Here is a 19,357-nt window from a genome sequence, read left to right as displayed (position 1 = left end):
ACATAATTTGTGTAGCTTCTCTGACTTTAAACTGTTCGTGTATGAGCAGTGGGGAGTGGGTCTGGACTGAGGTTCCCTCTCTGTGCTTTCCTGCCTATTTATAATTCATGCAAGCTCTTTGAGTGAATTACTACTTGGTATGTACTCTGGGGACAAATAATATCATTTATGTATTGTGATTGCTACTCTATCCTATCTGGCTTTTTATTGACAAGAAACAAGGGTGTTGCTTGTAGTTTTAAAACTAAATGGGGTGCAGAAATTGTCCTTCTTGTTCTGAGAAAGGCACCTTCTTTCTGCAGGAAATGCTATTGTAAACTGTACTGTTATAAATGGTGTGTTAGTTTTCAAGATATTCCTGTCTTGGTGTATGAAGTAACAAAGTGTTCCTTTAGCTTTCAGTAGAGAGAGCCAATGGAAAAGCAGGCAGTTAAGGACACGTTCCTAAAGTCTGGAAAATCAATGGGACACTAAAAAGGGAACTGAAGTGGACCGGAAGGAACCTCTTGAGGGTCATTTTAAAAACCAGAAACTGATTATGAACAGAGCTTTTACCCAAGAACTGGAGGGGGCCAGAAAACCCATTCTACTGCACTCAGTTAAATGTCTAATAGTTGAGATGTTTTCTGCACAGCCCATAAAGGATAATGAGGAAAGCTTTGATAGCTTTAAAGAAAGTCACTCTGTGGCCTCTCAGAAAAACATGATCTGAGTGCAAGTGGCAAATGCTTACAGACCCCAAAATGAAAAGGGGCAATGCCAGCTAGGTAAGGCAGTTACCTTGCTAATTGCATAAGAAAGAGATCCTGATGTGAGTTTGCACCTGAGGGAAAAATAAAAGCAAGGGATGTCAGAGTATAAAATCTAAGATCTCATTTACTTAAGCTGAATCCTTTTGGAGTCCTTGAAATTATCTATGAGTTTACCTCTACATCATAATTATTTAATGTAGGTCAAATTAAGGACTAACCTGAATTCTTAGTTTTGTTGTATCATATTTTTTTGAATTACAAATTGTCCTTATATTAGTTGGGGATCAAAAATATTATATTACTGCTTTCCTAATTGCAATCATTTCTGAGATTATTCTTGTATATCACCACCCCCCAACTCAAGCAAAGACTTCATGAATAATTTAAAAAGAAAAAAAAAAGAGAAGAACATTCATGTTGAAGTATTTATATTAAGTTTGGTAATGAAGAAAACAAGTTTCGTTAACTGTTCTTTTTATGGTGCCTTTGCTACTCTTAGCAAAAGTCTATTAAAAAGAGCAACCCTAAAATCCTCTCCCAAGGCACTGAGGACACTTACACTGACCTTGTATTCATTCTTTCAGAATATGAGACAGTTACATTGAATAAGAGAGTAGTTGAATACTTCTATTCATAGAAGTAATCTGTCACATGGTTAATAGACTAGACCACCGAGAATGAAGTAATGCTTTCTGCAGATCTTTAGGCAAGATTATTGATCAATCAGTCAGTAACTGTATAAACATTGATCACACACCTGCTTGGCATGACACCCAAAACAAGAGTTTGGAAAGAGTCACCTGAAGAAGGATACCTACAAACAGACTAGAGACTCGAAGATCTCTTCATTTTGGTCATACTTCAACTAAAATTTACTGCACTGTAGATATATGTCCAATGATGTAAACTTTCATAGGAATCAAATGATGATGCTTTCTGAATCAATGATCAAAAAAGAAAGGGGCAACACAATGTCCTACAAGGCATGTGCTCAACAACTCAGAGAAAGACTACTGCTGATATTTACATGTATGTACTGGATACCTCTCCTTATCTTGGTACTGAGGTCCTAGAAGACTGACTGACACATGGCAGAATACGCCCTTTGCCACACCTGGTCATCACTCAACTGCTATGTCAGCAGTTCTCAAACTTTTTGGTCCCAGAACCCTTTTTCACACGAAAAATGACTGAGGACATTTAATAGTTGGGTATTAGATCTATCAATATTGACCTGACCAAAAACTAAAACTGAAGTTAAAAAATATTTACCAATTTATTTTTGAAAACAATAATAAGCCTATTACTTTACCATAAATAGGTTTTTCATGAAAGAGCTACATTTTCCAAAGCAAAATATTTAGTGAGAAGAATGACACTGTTTTACATTTCAGCAAATCTCTTTAATATCTGGGTTCACCTATAAGCTTCTTCATTCACTGAGTCGTCATATCAAATATTATGTAGCCTTTGGTAAACCCCATTGCAAGCACATGAGAGAATGAGAGTAAAATAGGCAAAAATGTCTTAACAATATTAAGCAAATACTTTGGTTCTTCAAACCCCTTGAGAGGGTCTCAGGACCTCTCAAGGAGCCTCATTTATCACAATGTTGGACTATAATGTGCTGAATTCATGTCTATCTACCTTCCACCAAATGATGAGTTCAGTGGAACACTTGAAACCTACTAGGTGCTCAATATAATTGCTTTTCCAATTATTCTTTTCCTCCTCAAAGAAAGTCTTTCAGATTTGTGCCTCAGAGTTCAGATTGTGAGGATCTTTTTTCTTTTAAAGATTTTATTTATTTATTTATTTATTTTAGAGCTCATGAGAGAGAGCTAGCCTGTGTGTACATGAGTGAGGAAGGGTCAGAGGGAGAGAGAGAGAGAGAGAGAGAAAGAATCTCAAGCAGACTTTGCGCTGAGCAGAGAGTCCATGTGGGGCTCAGTCTCATAACCCTGAGACCATTACCGGAGCCAATGCTTAATGACTAAGCCACCCAGATGCCCCCCTGACAATCTTTATGTATTCCTGCATGAGCAGAAAGAAAAGAGCAGGAAGAATGGAAAGAATTCTGGATCTTTTTTTAATGTCACTTCTGTTTAACTTTGAAGAAGGTTAAGGAAGAAATGGGGAAGAAAATAAGAATAGCGGGGGTGGGAAATAGCCTCCTGGGATCCATATGAGGAACAAAATCACATACCTGGGATTCTCAATTTCTGTTTCGTCATCTGATAAGTGATGCCATGTAACAAAGCTTATAAACATAAGTGCCATAATTATCAGATAGATGTAACTACCTGTCAACAATCAAACCAATCTATCCAAAGTATTTAAAGCCTAGAAAAAAAGCAGCACAAGTATTTTCATGGTTTGATATTGAGTTTTTGATAATGTGAAAACTAAAATTCATTTTTTTTATCCTGTGTTTACTGATCTGCTATGTGCTGCAGATAAAGCAATGTGGAAAGGTATATGATTTCAGTTTTCAAATGTCTTTTTTTTTAAGATTTTATTTATTTGAGAGAGAGAGAGAGAGAGATCACAAGTAGGCAGAAAGGCAAGCAGAGAGAGAGAGAGAGAGAGAGAGAGGAGGAAGCAGGCTCCCTGTGGAGCAGAGAGCCCAATGTGGGACTCAATCCCCGGACCCCAGTATCATGACCTGAGCCGAAGGCAGAAGCTTTAACCCGCTAAGGCACCCAGGCACCCCCCGTTTTCAAATGTCTTACAGTGTAATGAAATCTACTCATACACCATGGCAATTAATGCTGCAGAGTTATGAATGTTAGGATGTGGAGAGTCAAGATGTTTTAAAAACTCATAAATAGAGACATAACCCAGTCTTGTAGGAAGAGTAAGGCTTCCTAGGGAAAATGAAGTGACCTAAGGGATGAGTGGAACTGGCCTGGTTGGCATTCTGGTGCAACTGGGAACATATTCTAAATAGGAGATTTAAAAGAGACCACAGTTAATTTGCTGGTTCATTTACATAAATAATTTTGAGATTATTATGGAGTCTTTGAAAGGTTTTGATCAAGATATACAAATAAGCTTGAATTTTCTCAAGATCATTCTGATAGCAGTTTGGACAAAAACAGTGACAGTAGTGTTGTGTTGATTCTGGAGAGAAGGGAGAGGGAGGCCTATATAGATAGGACATCAACAGAAATGATAATGGTGAGAAAATTCTAGAGATACTGAGAAAGTTCCCCAACCAGGATTTTATAATTCTTGCAGAGATGGGGATGGAATGAAGAGGAACATTTAGTTTGAGTCTCAGGTTCTTGGTGTAAGCAACTGAATATTTTCATTCATACAGGGAGCCCAGTAGGAGGACTATACAAGTGCAGATGTCAGGGAAACATAAAGAATTCACTCTTTTTGAGACATCCAGGTGGAGATATTGAATATTACATGGCATCTATGAGATCCACCAGACTATTGACATCCAGTAGATTTAAGTTTTGTGGGATTATGGAGTTCACAGGATTATGGAATCCACTAGACTAATGATCATGAAATGGAAAAACTCATACTTTGTTTCTTATTGTTATCCTATGGCCTATCATATTTGCTGCATAGTCGAAGTTCACTCAATATTTATAGAATAAACAAAAGTACAAGTGGAATGAATAAAGAAGTATGAGGATCAGAGGAGAGATTTGGAATGGCTGAATGGATTTTGAAGTCATTAGCATGTGGGTGACAGTTGAAGTCTAGGAAGTAGTTGAAATACTCCAGATAGAGAGTTTAAGATGAAATGATAAGGGACATTAACAAATATCTGGAAGACTTGCAACATATGAAGAATAGACAGAGGGAAATGAATCTCCAGAAGCTATAAAAGAGAGCAGCCAAAGAATGGAAATTAGAGCAAGCTACATTCTTTTTATAAGTAATAGAAGACTGACTATCTATCTTAAGGAAAATTTAAATTTATCAAAATATATCCAGAGAGAGAACAGAAATGAAGAAAACATGGGAACCACATTTGGAAAATGGGCATTAACAAAGTGAGATCTGGAAACCTGGATAGCATAAACTAGAATAAACTTAAATTAGTAGTGGTGTCGGAGGAGATCTTCTGTCATGGCCATTAAATGAATAAGACTTTTAATCATCCCTACACCCTGACTTGACCAAGCTTTAAAATCCCAGAAGAAAGTGTCTGATTGGCTGAGCCTTGCTGATAGCCCTTCTCCCTAAGCTGGGGAAAAAAAAAAAAAAAAGTTGTACGCCTCCAGCTTCCATAATGGGAAGCAACAATGCCCTCTCTTTCAGACTCCACACAGATGGAACATTCTCCAAAAGGCAAATAGAGATGCCAATAAGAATGGGGGGTGGGGTTGGGTACTAGGTAGAATGAAAAATGACAGGGATTATTATAAGACAGGGTAAGAAAACACTGGTAATCTTATAAGTAGAGATAAATTTGGATAAAAGAGAAAAGCAAAGGCATCTTCATTGACAGCAGCAGCAAGGAGGTCATTGTGACTTTGGCAAGAGCAGTGTGAGCAGTGCGGTGGTGCTAGAAACCAGACTGGAATAGATGCAGGTGTGAGAGCTGAGTGACAGAGTGAAAATAGCTAGCATAGATGACCATTGGAGAAGTTAGATTAATACAGGGGGAAATTTGCTTTTATCATTTGGAAACATTGAGAATGAGAGAGGAAACAGTTTTGCCCTTAAGCAGAGATTTTCAAATTCTGATGATCAGGGAAAGAGTTCTAAATCTTGCATGACCCTAGATGGGTAAATTTCCACATCTGGGCAATTGCCCATGCATTGGAATCTCCCTCTTTTTGCAGGGCACCAGGGAGTTGCACAACTCTGTAAGTGGCTTTTCTTCTGCCTCTGAAAGTCTCAGCCACATGATTATCACTTTAATGTTTCAATGTATGTTGCTGTTACACTTAATATTGTTGTCTTTGTATTTTTCTCTAACCAGAATTTCAAGCATATTGGGCAAGGAGCTCTTTTATTACTCAAAGTACCTGCCACAATATTACCATGAAATAGTGCCCATGCTTAGGGAGTATTGACTGATTAGTTGATTGATTTTTAAGAACTTTGACTAAAATGACATCTAACTATAAATCTTCATAAGAAAAAAATATTTTAAATTGTTTTCCACCTTGAAGTTCCATTGGATATCTCTCCTACCTTCTTTTTACCATCTTCCCTATGAATAGCTGTTATGAAAATACAGGAAAAGCAAAACAAAACAAAACATTGTTGCATTTTAAGATAGAATAAACCTTTAGATTAGACACTTCCAAAACAAACTGAAACAAATGAAGAGTGAGTTTTACTGCTTTATATCTAAAAATGGCACTGCCTAATTTAAACTATTTTTAAAAACTGTATACTCATGCTGCTTGCATACCAAAATGAAAATTGGTGAGTTATAAACCTTTGAAAAACAGGGTTTATAATGGAAACAGTAATTGACCCTTAAGTACAACATCAAAAATACAATACTATATAATACAAAGCCCAGGGCTTGGGATCTCATCTGTGCTCTAACCTCAGACTGGCACACTAACCCAACACCACAAAGCCAACTAATACTTATATTCCAAGATGTTTTCTTCTTACAGGGCAGGGAAGTGGATATGTGATCCAATGGCCACATGCATCTAAGCTTCACAGAACCAGTACTCCAAATATCTTTAATGAACTCACAACTCCAGAGATACAACACACCACGAAAACATTAGACTTGCTTGGAGAAATCATTTAATTAAAAATAAACAAACAAACAAAATTCACAAAACTACTACTACCCTTGAACTTGTGTTGCATCATGGACTTTGGGTATGTAATGTTACACCACAGGATAAAGGGAGGTTAGAGTGACCAACTGTCAGGAAAGTTCATGAAAACACCGAAAATACTCTTGAAATATTTAGCTGTCTTCAGCTTTGCTCTAGTTCACGGTTGATCCAGTTTCCCATTTTCTAAGCCACAACTATCCTTTTTTGTCATGAGAAAATGCAATCTAAATGAAAGAGGAAAATAAAAGTATTCAATTTGACTAAGATATGAAGGGTAAATGCAGATTCTGAGTTATGTAGGCTAAGAGGTGGATATCTGTGTACATACACACACACATGCTCACATGTGCCCTAACAATATTAACTTATACTGCTTGCTTCTTGTGGTTTTTTTCTTTTGTTTATGGAAGGGAGGGAAAGGGTTAAGGGAGTTTGTTGCTAAAGAAGGAAAGTTCAGAGATTCCTTTCATTTTAAAGTTGAAATGTGAGAGCATTGCCAGCTTATTCCTTTAAGAAGCTTCCAAAGAATTTGTCAGCTAAGAATAGTCAAGATTTTGCCTTTTAAAAATGTCATCTATTCACACAAGTTTTCAATGACTTATGTTTATCAAGGGACAATTAGCAGGACTCTCTGGTGTTTTCTTGCTGGTTCTTGCATTTCTCTTGCTACCTTAACAACTAGTGAACTTGGTAAAATGAAAATGAGTGAAAAATTATTGACTCTGTGTATACTATATCTTCATCTACACTCTGTGACCAAGACACTAAGTGAGCTTTGGAGAAAGAACCAAAGGAAGAAGAACCAAAGGAAGAACGTTAGAATTGAGACAGAGGGGTATTTTTCTTACAATCTTCTTTTTAGAAGATTGTAGAAGTGACAGTGTCGGTTCTGGCACTCAGCAATTGTTCTAATTGCAGTTAAAATATTCTCTTTATATAGTGATATGAAACACTCTTGTGCATAAAAATAAATAAAATCACTCTGAGGTCACAATAGGGTACTTCTATGGTATTTCAGATACTGAGATCTATCTCAGATAACTTCACGGTGTATACTAGCAATTATGCTTACTCAATGTCATACCAAAGAACACAGACCTCTTCCACACACATATTTGAATATAGATACACACTTCCTTCCTTATTTTCTTTCTTTTTTGTTCCTTCTTTCTTTCCTCATATTATTTCAAATACTGAGTTTGTTCCCCCCTAGTTTATACTCCCTGTGAATTCTGTAATTATATTCATGGCTTATTATATATATATATATGTATATACATATATACATATATATATATAAAATAATGCGGTGTATATATAATAATGTGGTAGGTTAAAAGTTTTGAACTATTAACTGATGCTTTCCCTTTTCCTTATACCCCTTGGCCCTTTCCAGAAAAGTTAGGGAAGAGATAACACATCAAAATGCAAAGGAAAAATTAGTAAAGTTTTAGCCTTGGAGTTTCAAGAGACAACTCCTTGTGAGAAGCATAGACAACTCAGGGCATGAGGAAAATATTTGAGAAACTACCTAATAAATAAAGAGCCAAGATGTTCTCTTGGTCATTAGATAAAACTGTGTTGGGCTGGGGACATGAAGGAGTTAGAAAATAAACATTAAAAGATTAGGATAGAAGGGTACCCAAGGGGAGGGGTGAAGACTCATGTGCCGGTCACTTTGGCCGACTCTACGTGGGTGGGGAGAAGGATGTGTAAGGGAGGGAATGTGGGACAAAAACCCAAGAAGCTTACACAGATCAAAGGCTTCAGACAAGAGCCCTGAGGATCAGGGTCATGTCAAGTAGAAAAACCTTTGAGATATCCTGTGTCTCACCTTTATCCCACAGGTTCATACAGGTTTCTTGAGTCTTGCCTGCTAAGCCCATTTAAAATTGGTGACTTTCTCTTTCTAACTTTCCAGCCTTTTCTCAGACCCCTGAGAGAAATCCTGCTGGTCCCGTGGCCCACTGGGGTCATGGGAATCTCTGAGAGGCATTTTGCTATAGCTTTAACACATGAGAATTATTCTACTGTCATGAGATGCAAAAAAACTCTTCCGAGCTGACCTGGATCCACCTGCTTTGCCTCATCTCTCAGCCTGTGGTCTGAGGACATCTCAGATTCCACCTGGAGGGGGAAGTGGTCTCCTCACACTCAATTCCCAGCCCACTCTAGGATTTCTCTTCTGACTGGAAACTGACCATGTAGAGAAGGAAACAGGGAGCTGGAGATCTTTGTTAGGGACTCATTCATATCTTTGCTTTCAAAGTATACTCTCTTTGATTCTAGGGAATTTTGTCTTTCAACCTGAAGTATGATAGCTTGGTTCTAACTCATTAATTAATACATTTTCTATTATTTAGGGTTTATTTACCTGCTTCCTCCTGAAGAACAATGTAAGAAAATAGTGTTTGATTTCATGATTTTTTTTTCTTTAAGTGGTGGATACCTTTCCAGAAGTAAAACCCTAGAAGGTTTTAATTGATTAAGTTAGACAAACCTTAGGGCCCCATGAAAATATATCAAAAATATGAGTTAACATTTCAAGATATCCCCCCCCCCAACTCTCTGTGCAGTTTCATTTAATGCTGTCTCTCCTGCTGAAATATAAGCTTGATGAAGGCACAGATATCTTTTTGCTTATTGATCTATCCCAAGCACCTTGTACATTGTCTGAAATATACTCAATAAATATTGTTAAATAAATGGAGAAATAAAGCAATAAATGAAATGCCTAAAATATTGTTACTATTTTGTGGCATGCCCTGCCATTTCCTCAAGAAGAAATGTAGGTGATTTATTTTACCCATTACTAACTCTGAAAACTATTGGTTGCAACCAAGACCTTTCTTTCCTCCCTGGTTTTGCGCACTTAATACATTCTTTTTTTTTTTTTTTTAAGATTTTATTTATTTATTTGACAGAGAGACATCACAAGTAGGCAGAGAGGCAGGCAGAGAGAGAGAGAGGAGGAAGCAGGCTCCCTGCTGAGCAGAGAGCCCGATGCGGGACTCGATCCCAGGACCCTGAGATCATGACCTGAGCCGAAGGCAGTGGCTTAACCCACTGAGCCACCCAGGAGCCCAATACATTCTTAATACAAAAGTAGGTGAGATCCAGACAGTCTGATTAAGAGACAAATATTTCCATTCTGGTCAGTTATTCCATAGAGACAGACTGGTAGCTTGCGAGAGAGACTGCACATGTGTGTGAGTGTGCATGTGTGTGCGTATAATTGTGACTGCTGATTTGTGTCCAATCTATATGATTAGAATCAAAGTGATACAGATTGCAGCAAAAGAGGAAAGGTGCATTTCCCATAAACGGCATAAATGATGGTTGCTTACTCTCCTTTATTGTGGACATAATTTGGATATTTTTCTCAAAGTAAATGTCAATTTAGTCAACCAGGCATAACTTTATCAAATAATGTAAAATGCAACTTTGATAAAACATTAAACATTTATGGAACACAATTAGATGAAACTATAGCTAGTCAACATGTATTAATTACTAAGCCATGTTAGTAATTTCCTTTTTGATAGTTTCTTTTTGATAATTCCTTGAAACAGTTCAAAGCTCATGTCTAGAAAAAAATCAGGTGGAATATTGAGCACTCAGCAAAAACATTTAATTTATAGCAGAAGTCAGTCAACATGATTTGATATTTCTAAAATAATTGCCTAATAGCTTTACTTCAGTTTAAGTAGACACAAAGTAATAGCTTTCCTAGATGTTTCCATTGATGTTTATATGTTAAGGATAATTCCAGAGGCTGCTTCTCAGTGTTGGGAAAATAGCACTTTGTTTTAAATTCCTGCATATCTTTCTCACATTGGTCATTCAAAAGGGAAAAGTATACTAATTATTCACTCATATTTGGAATTCTTTAAATTGTAGAAGCAATCAGTTTATTAAAAGAAATGAAAACAGATGAATGCCACATCAGTCTTGGGCAATAGATCAAATTTAAAAAGTTTGAGGCTGTTGTGGCAGTGACATTTCTAAAGCAGTCACCATGAAGTAAAACTCAAAATGCAGGTTTTAGCAAAGACCACAAAATACATATTTATATTGTAGTTTCCTAACTGTTCCCTATTGTTACGGGCATTTGTCCTGCCTTTCAAATCTCTAAAGAGAAAAGCCAAGAAGAAAGCCGTGGTTTTTGAGGTGTAGGTGGATTTTTTTTTTTTTTTAAATAAGGCATGTTCCTCTCCTTCCTGTATTTCTTTATTTTGTTTTCATGCCTGTAAGAGTATTATCATTTCAGGAACACAACTGCATCCCTTACCATGAGCTGAAAGTTAAGTATCACTTTGTAGGCTGGTCCTGTAATAAAAAATAAAATTCTCAATAAATTGGGTGTGCTCATATTCTTTCTCTTCCACAGGAAAGCTTCCTTAATCTTTGGAGTGGAGCCTTGTCAAATGTTATCAAGATTGGGCAAATCACATGCTGCTAATGTGTTGAAATCTCTACTAATTTGCTCATTTCCACCTTTTTCTTTTTAAAATTTTCCCTTCTGTCGTCTTCACCTCCCTCTCCTCACATTGCTACCCAAGTTCTGTAAGTACAACAACCAGAACTTTAGTCTTCAGTACCCATGGCTCTAGGAATCTGTGATTATTCTAGTGAACATGTAAGTGGAATTTAAATAATGTCAGTCGACCCTCTGAACATGTGTCACTGACGTTTTCTTGCTAATAAGAGATGGGGAGAAGATTGAAACCAGAAGCTATAAGATACATTTGACCTTTTCCCAAAGATATAAAATTCAGATATTCATATTGATAATTATGACAGGATCACTAAGATCCATGCAGTATGTCTTCTATGTGGTGAAGTAGAGAACATTTGTTTTGGCTAGAACATAACCAAATCCCATTAAATAAAGTTGACTATATTCTTAGCCATGATATATGGTGCTAAGAAATGCCTGCATTTATGATAGAATTATTTTAATTTAACTTTAAAAAATTTGATTAAGAATGTGATCAGAAAGACCTATATTTGATTTATGTCAGGAAATATTCATTTTCTTTTTGGGCTGAACTGAATGCATATATGTCTTTGACTCATATGCACTGTCTACATTTACTGGGAAGAAAATCTAGTTCACTTAGGCTCATTTAATGTTGAGGAGAACAAACTGATATCAAATTCAGGTTTGAATTCAGCCTGGACACTGTTCATTAATTCGCCTATGTATTTAAGGACCTATTCTGTACCTAACACTCTTCTGGGATTTGAAGGCCCGAAGGAAAGGAGAGAGCCTCTGTGCGTGTGTGTGTGTGTGTGTGTGTGTGTGTGTGTGTGTGGTGTACTGTATGTGCACATGCATGCATATATGCAAGTAAAAGAGACTCCCTGCCTTTAGAGCCCATGTTTAGAAGCCTCACAGCATCATTCAAAGGCTTACAGGGATCTATATGAAAATATGAAACAGTGTTGGCATAAGGGCTTTAAAGAGGACTACTGAGAATATTGCCTAGTGAGGGTCAGGGATTACCCCTCAGAGGAAGTCAGAACTGAACTGAGATTTGAAATGAACAGTAGGAGTTCTTGTCTGAAAGAGGATAAGAGACAGGAAGAAGGAGCAACAACCGAGGCCTGGAGATAAGGAAATGTAAGTCGTGAGAAGCAGGCAGGGGCCAGGCTATGGATCTTAGGCTTCACACTAAGTGCAATGGGCAGTCACTGACATTTTAATCAGAAGAGGAAAGGACCAGGGAATAAATATAGCATTTTGCATTTGCATTTTGGAAAGAATATTCTGGCTGTGGTATGGGAAACCACACTGACTGTAGGAGATTGCTATAGGAGTCTAAGAAAGAGGGGATGAGAGTTTGTGTTGGAATGACAGAGCGAAAAAGAAGAGAGAAGAAATGGGTTAATGCATATTTATTTATGACGGGATAATAAACTAATATTATTAATTATAAATAACAACATTTATATTTATTACTTATAAACAATATCTCTATTATTAATATAAATATTAATATATATTATTCAAGGGAGTTTTATTTGGATACAAAGGAGTTTGGGAGAGGACTTTTTTTTTAAGACAGGGACAGAGTGCATGTGTGTAAGCAGGGGAGATGAGCAGAGGGAAAGAGAAAATGTCAAGGAGGCTCTTCATGGGGCTCAACCTCAGAACCCTGGGGTCATGACCTGAGCCAAAATCAAGAGTCAGATGCTTACCTGACTGAACCACCCAGGCGCCCCTGGGAGAGGACATCTTATAAGAAGCAGCTGAGTCACTGATTGTACAATTGGTATTCTGTGATGCTCTTCAATGGAGAAAGAGATTGGTGCTGAGAAAGAGGGCCAGCATTGAAAAGAAACCATATGCTTGGCTTTGCCTATGGCCTTTGAAATATCCAGGTGAAAATACCCAGAGAGCAGTGGGAGACATGATCTGGAGCTCAGAGGAGAGAGCTAGACTGCAGATAAACATGTGTGCAGCTGTTGTGCGCAGTTGGCATGGAAGCCTATAGAGATTGGATAAGGTGTCTAAGGAGAGGATGGAGGGCAGAGAAGAGGGGCCACAACCTGCCCAGGAAACTGTGATATTGAAATTATAAGGAAGAGGTAAAGGCTAAAAAATCAAACCAATGATCAGGAAGGTGGGAAGAAAAGAAAAAAAAAGGAAGAAAAAAAAAGCATGATATGAAAACAGAGGTAAGAGACTGCTCCAAATGGGGGAAAATAAAAATACAAGGTAATAAATACCTCCGTAGTGTCTTGAGGCAAAAGTGAATTCATATTTCTTTACTGGCTCTGTCAATAATACTAATAGATGCTAAAAAATTTCTAATGACACCATTATAACTTGAGAGAGACAAACAGAAATAGGTATGCAGTGTGTGGAAGAATGCATTCAATATTTTTGGTGAACAAATGAATGCATATTGAACATGAAAGCTCTAATTTAGGGGAAAAAAAAAAAAAGACTTCCATCTTGTCCTGTTCTGAGTCATGTGGTATTAAAACATCTAGGAGCTTCTTTTTCGTAATATAGAAGAGCTGATGCCATGACAGGAAGACTTCTAAGATCTTTTCATCTAAAGTTCTTTGAATCTTTTTACCTAACTCTGCTGAAAACATTGAGGTACATCTCTCTCGGGGGGGCGGGGAAGTGGCCTTCTCTAAGTCCTATTGCCGTCCAAGTTGATTTTACACTGTGTCAATAATATTTGAAGAAGGGAAACATCTTCCAGAAATTGTACCCTATCTCCCACCCTCTAGCAGCGTACCTGCTTGCCATTGCTGTGATATCCATCCAGGTGCACCTGGTTATATCTAGTGTCAGCTGAATCCTGTATCTTGTTTTCTGTCCTAGGACTTCTTTACAACCTCAGAGTTTTTGGCTGGGCTTGTGAAGATCTAGAATGGTAGGCAAGTCATATCCTTGCAGGACCTTTGCCTAATAGGGAGTGGGAACCATAAAGAAATACCCTCCTCTACACTGGTCTCAGGTAAGCAATCCCATGGTGAACTCATTCTACATGATTTCTCTCAGGGTTCCCCAAAACACTGAGCCCCAATATCCACCATGGTATCAGTTCAATGCTTCTTTTCTCCCCCCACTTCTGTTTTGCTTTCTCCAGTCCCCAACCTTAGTTGTTCTTTGAGAGAAATTTACCAAAATAAAGGATCTTCCCTCAAACCCTTCTCAGGAGGCTGCTTTTTGGAAGTACACAAATTAAGGAAAATTTCTGTTGGATCAATATAGGTACTTCACCTGATTAAGAGATTTCTGAAATTTTATGAGTAATTCCAATTATTCTAAACAATATTTGTCTCATTGGTTTACATTTCAATTTCAGGAATGCTATTTCATTATTTTGCTACAAAACTTTAGTTGGCATAGTCTTTTAACTCTTTAGCGTCTCACCTGGGATATCTTTCAGCTTTTATACCAAACAAAGAATCATCTGTAAGTAAATATTCAAATGTAATAGCCATATAGTTATTTAAGGAACTCTTTATTAAGAAATAATTTCTTTGCTGGTCAAAGCACAATTACTTGCTAGCATGCATATTTTCATAAAATTTATCTTGGATTATTGTTTTGTTATGTCAAGTTTATATAGATTTTAATCCTTACCGCTACTGTCCTTCATTAGGAGTTGAAAATTGTGTTCCCATTTTTATAGTAATGGTAATGCTTTTTCCTGATCCACAAATTTGTTTAAGTAAAACGTATACACACATAGATATTTCTCTTTTTATTGGGAAAAAAAAAAGAAAGGATTTTTCTTCTGCTGTTTTTACAACTCATTAATCACAATACAATATATGCTATTAATTATGCTTAAATGCAGTTTGCTTATATAATTTGTGAACATCCAATAACTCAAGACTTTCAAAGTATTTGTCTTCCATGTAGACATTTTGATTACGGAAACATTCCTAAAGCTAGAAGAAGGAATAATAACATAGGATTAAAACTATGAATCACCTTTTGATTAAATACTCTGCAGTCTTTGTTGCTAAATGTTCACTCAGAGGATAACTCTAAGTCTCACTTGAACTTGTAGATTTTAATTCTGTATTGATCACCATAACCTAGTAAAAGCAATACATATTCACTCACATCACAGTTTGACTTTAAACAGGATATTGATGCTTTATTATAGCAACAGTGGTCTCTAAGTGTGCAGCTACAGTAGCTAAGACTGAGGGGACAAAATAGGCAACATAAAGTGGACAGTGGTACTTGGTGACAATCTTTGTTCAATGTTAAATTTGCTATATCTCTTGATTCGTGTGTTCACTCAGCTACATGTCTATGGGAGTAACTTAGACTTCAGCTCATAAAGTTTTTATAGTGGCAATAATAGAAATAATAGATGTGTAAATATAAAGATGTATATATTTTAAAGTCTTTCACATGTATTATCTCATTTGACTTGAAAAGTTATCTCTTAGTACAGGTGAAGGAGGTATTAATATTTCCATTCAGGCTCAGAGAAATGATGTCATGTATGACCAAATTAAAGCAACTGTTAAATGCAAGGTCAGGAACTAGGTGTTCTGGTTCCTGGTCCAGTGATCTTCTTGGTGGATACCTATGTCCTGCTTTGTACTCTAACTAGGCCATTTTCTTCTCAATTTGTGTCTTGTTCTTTTTCCCACTCTTACATTCTTCCCTCCTCTACCTTCTTGAATAAATGGTAAGATGTATACTGGGAGCTACTTTGGACCAGCTATGTTCTTTGCCTTCTTATTCAACCTGAACTTTGCATATAATCATTCTGTGATGGTTCATTTTATTTGTCTACTTGGCAAGACTATGGTACCTAGTCATTTAATTAAAACCAAATCTAGATATTGCTAGACTGTGGTTAACTTCCATGAGCAGTTGACTTTGAGTAAAGCACATTACCCTTGATAATGTGGATGGGCCTCATGATAAGTTGGTCTTAAAAGCAGAAACTGAGATTTCCTGAGGAAGAAAAAGAAATTCTGTCTCAGTATTGCTGCATCAATCCCTGTCTGGGTTTCTGGCCTTCTGGCCTACCCTGTGGCTTTCAAACTTCCCAGCCCTTACAATCATGTGAGCCAATTTCTTAAAATAAATTTCTTGATATAGGGTAAAATATATTTCTGTATATTCTACCTAGAAATATCTGTACACCCTATATTAGAAATATATTTATATTTTTATATAAAAAGAAATATAAATATTTTATATAGATATAGGTACACAAATGGAAATATGGGAATGATTCTCTGGAGAATCCTAGCTAATACATTTGTCTCATATTTGATCTAGAATATTAATATCATAAAATTGTGCTCCATCGATTTTTTTCTGTTCCTTAAAGGGCTTCTATATATTTGGTCTCATCTCTGTTTTCCCTCTTCCTCGCCAAAATTTAATTTTTCACTCATGCTCCTAGATTCCGTAATTCTCTTCATTATAGGACGTATTTCATCAATCTCTTCTCTCTTGCAATACTAGTCTTTCCATTTCTCAGTTAGTGAACTTAATCCTAACGTATAGGACAAAATATTTGTTATTAGCTAGCTCATTTCAATTTTCTTATTGGTAAAATGAAGGGTGCTTTAAATCATTACTCCAAATATCTTACTGTTAGGCAGATGAACACACACACATATATATAAACACTAAGTTCTAAAGAATATATCTTATTTTATTTTTTTTTTTTAATTTTATTTTTTTTTTTTTGCAATTTTATACTCTTTATTTTTTTTTTTTAATATTTAATTTATTTTATTTTTTTTTATTTCCAGCATAACAGTATTCATTATTTTTGCACCACACCCCGTGCTCCATGCAATCCGTGCCCTCTATAATACCCACCACCTGGTACCCCAACCTCCCACCCCCCGTCCCTTCAAAACCCTCAGATTGTTTTTCAGAGTCCATAGTCTCTCATGGTTCACCTCCCCTTCCAATTTCCCCCAACTCCCTTCTCCACTCTAAGTCCCCATGTCCTCCATGCTATTTGTTATGCTCCACAAATAAGTGAAACCATAGGATAATTGACTCTCTCTGCTTGACTTATTTCACTCAGCATAATCTCTTCCAGTCCCGTCCATGTTGCTACAAAAGTTGGGTATTCATCCTTTCTGATGGAGGCATAATACTCTATCCCCAGGGGTACAGGTCTGTGAATCACCAGGTTTACACACTTCACATCTTATTTTATTTTTGATTTCAATCCTGTATTCTAACCTATTTATATTTTTGCAACAGAAGGCTAAAAAGCAAGATATCAACTGTGAACTCAATCACAAATACTGGCTTTCATCATGAGGTATTGAATACTTTGATCCTTATGGCTTTGCATACAAGTTAATTCTTAGGTAGCTAGGAATTTTTGGTTGCCTACTCAGATCCAGGTGGATGTTCTACATGCAACGTAAATTAAACCTTTGCAAAATTTAAGTACCAGTTTTTCTCATCAAACTTTCTCTTTTCTTGTATTACCTATATGACTATCATTCCATTTTCTCAATGACTCTTGAATGTACATTTTCCTTTATGTATCCAGTTTAACCCCAATCCTGACAATTACTTTTCATTACTAAATGCACTATATTCTTTTCAGCCTTATGCTTTTTTTTTTTTTTTCAATACCAATCCTTTCATTTAATAAGTATCTGTTGAATCTGTAAGCTGTGTCAGACATGGTTGTACGTACTCAGGATACTTCAGGGTATAAAGCAAAATAGTGGACCTTACTACATTCCAGAAGGCTGAGACAGACAATTACCTATTAATATAATTAATAAGTAAATTATGTTAGAAGATGATTTTTCCCTCCAGAGCAAGAAAGAAAGAAAGAAGGAAGGAAGGAAAGAAATAGAACACAGCAAACCCCTCTGAGAATTGCGTAGCTAAATATGTATTTAATAAACATTCATTATATTAGTGGTTGACTGAATGAATAGTCCTTTAAATTTCAGTTTGTCTGGTGTTCAACGTCCTGGAAGACAGGAGTTATACATAATTAGGAGTTAGTTCATCTGTTTGTTTGCTTTGGTTGTGTTAAAGATTTGTTGTGTTTTGTTGTCTGTTTTCTTCTGTCTTTGGGAGAATAAATGGGTGAGGTGAGGGCTCAGAAGATGCTGACAGTTTAACATAACAAGTGAGTCGTTAAAAAAAAAAAAAAGATAATGTGTTTCTCTAATTCTCCCTCCCTCCTTTTCTTCCCCTTTCCTTACTTTCATTTAATTTAGCAAGAAACTAGTTCCTATTATGATGCAGGAACTATGCTTGATACTGGAGTTGCTCTTTTGTATAAAGAGCCATTGAACTTGAGGGTATCTCATACAGACAGAGGTCAGGGAAGGCACCCTGGTGGGTGAGAGCCAGGGTTCTAGAGCTATGCTTTAGCTGGGTTACTGTCTCTAAGCCTCAGTCTACTCTTGTGAGGAATAGGGGAAAGAAAAGCACCAAAGAGGAGGCTGCATTAGGATTCAGTGAGTTACTACTTGTAAGCTGCATAGAAGAGTACTTGGTATACAATAATTACTTTGTAAGTTTTCACTTGCTTTATTTTTTATTATAAGGACAATATGCTGTAGTAAACTGAAAGAGAGAAGCATGCCTGGAGATTATGAAAGCCTACACTCAGTAGAACGAAATGTGGAGGGATGATTTTTTTGTGTTCTATAAACTCAGAAGTGAAACGAGGTTCCTGGAGATGGCATGGGGATCAGGTTAGTCAGGAGGCTCTAAGAGACGGGGAGTTTGGGAATAATCCTCTGTAAGGAATGAAAACAAGAACTGTTGAAGGGCAAGAGCTACGCTTGAAATTTCTAGACAAAACATGTTGCAGAATATTGGTAGCACTTTATGGACAATATATTTGGCAAGGAAACAGACTGTCTGTAAAGTTGTAAATAAAATAGTGGAGTTTTTACTTCAGTGGTTGATCTAGAACATGATCATTAATGGATTATCACAAAATGTCATTGTTAGCACTTAAATTTTTTGTAAATAATTTATTTATTTATTTGACAGAGAGAGATCACAAGTAGGCAGAGAGGCAGGAAGAGAGAGAGGCGGAAGCAGGCTCCCCGCTGAGCAGAGAGCCCGATGCGGGGCTCCATCCCAGGACCCTGAGAGATCATGACCTGAGCCGAAGGCAGAGGCTTTAACCCACTAGCCACCCAGGCGCCCCAGCACTTTAAATTGTTATCATTAACATTAAAGTGCTCGTTCTTTGAGATTTGAAAAATTTGAAGTTCATAATTTAATAATTATAGCAATTTTGTGAATTTTAGTAGATTTTTATGTTTATTCTACAAACATATGTTTTCTTACCTGTAAAGTGGTTTGGA

The 19,357-nt window shown here is 36.7% G+C and overlaps 1 long non-coding RNA gene across 3 annotated transcripts in view; it reads left to right on the top strand.

The window, feature by feature from the left end:
* LOC116597892 overlaps positions 1 to 19,085 on the top strand; it is a 143,080-nt gene extending 123,995 nt beyond the window's left edge. For all 3 annotated transcript variants that reach the window (XR_004288838.1, XR_004288837.1, XR_004288839.1), the window contains 2 exons: positions 13,878 to 14,013; positions 19,038 to 19,085. This is a non-coding gene — a long non-coding RNA (uncharacterized LOC116597892). The remainder of the gene's footprint in view (positions 1 to 13,877; positions 14,014 to 19,037) is intronic.
* Positions 19,086 to 19,357: the final 272 nt, after the last annotated feature.

Source organism: Mustela erminea, chromosome 8, assembly GCF_009829155.1.
Source record: "Mustela erminea isolate mMusErm1 chromosome 8, mMusErm1.Pri, whole genome shotgun sequence".
Classification (NCBI taxonomy): Eukaryota; Metazoa; Chordata; class Mammalia; order Carnivora; family Mustelidae; genus Mustela; species Mustela erminea.
This window is presented reverse-complemented; position numbering and strand designations above follow the sequence as displayed.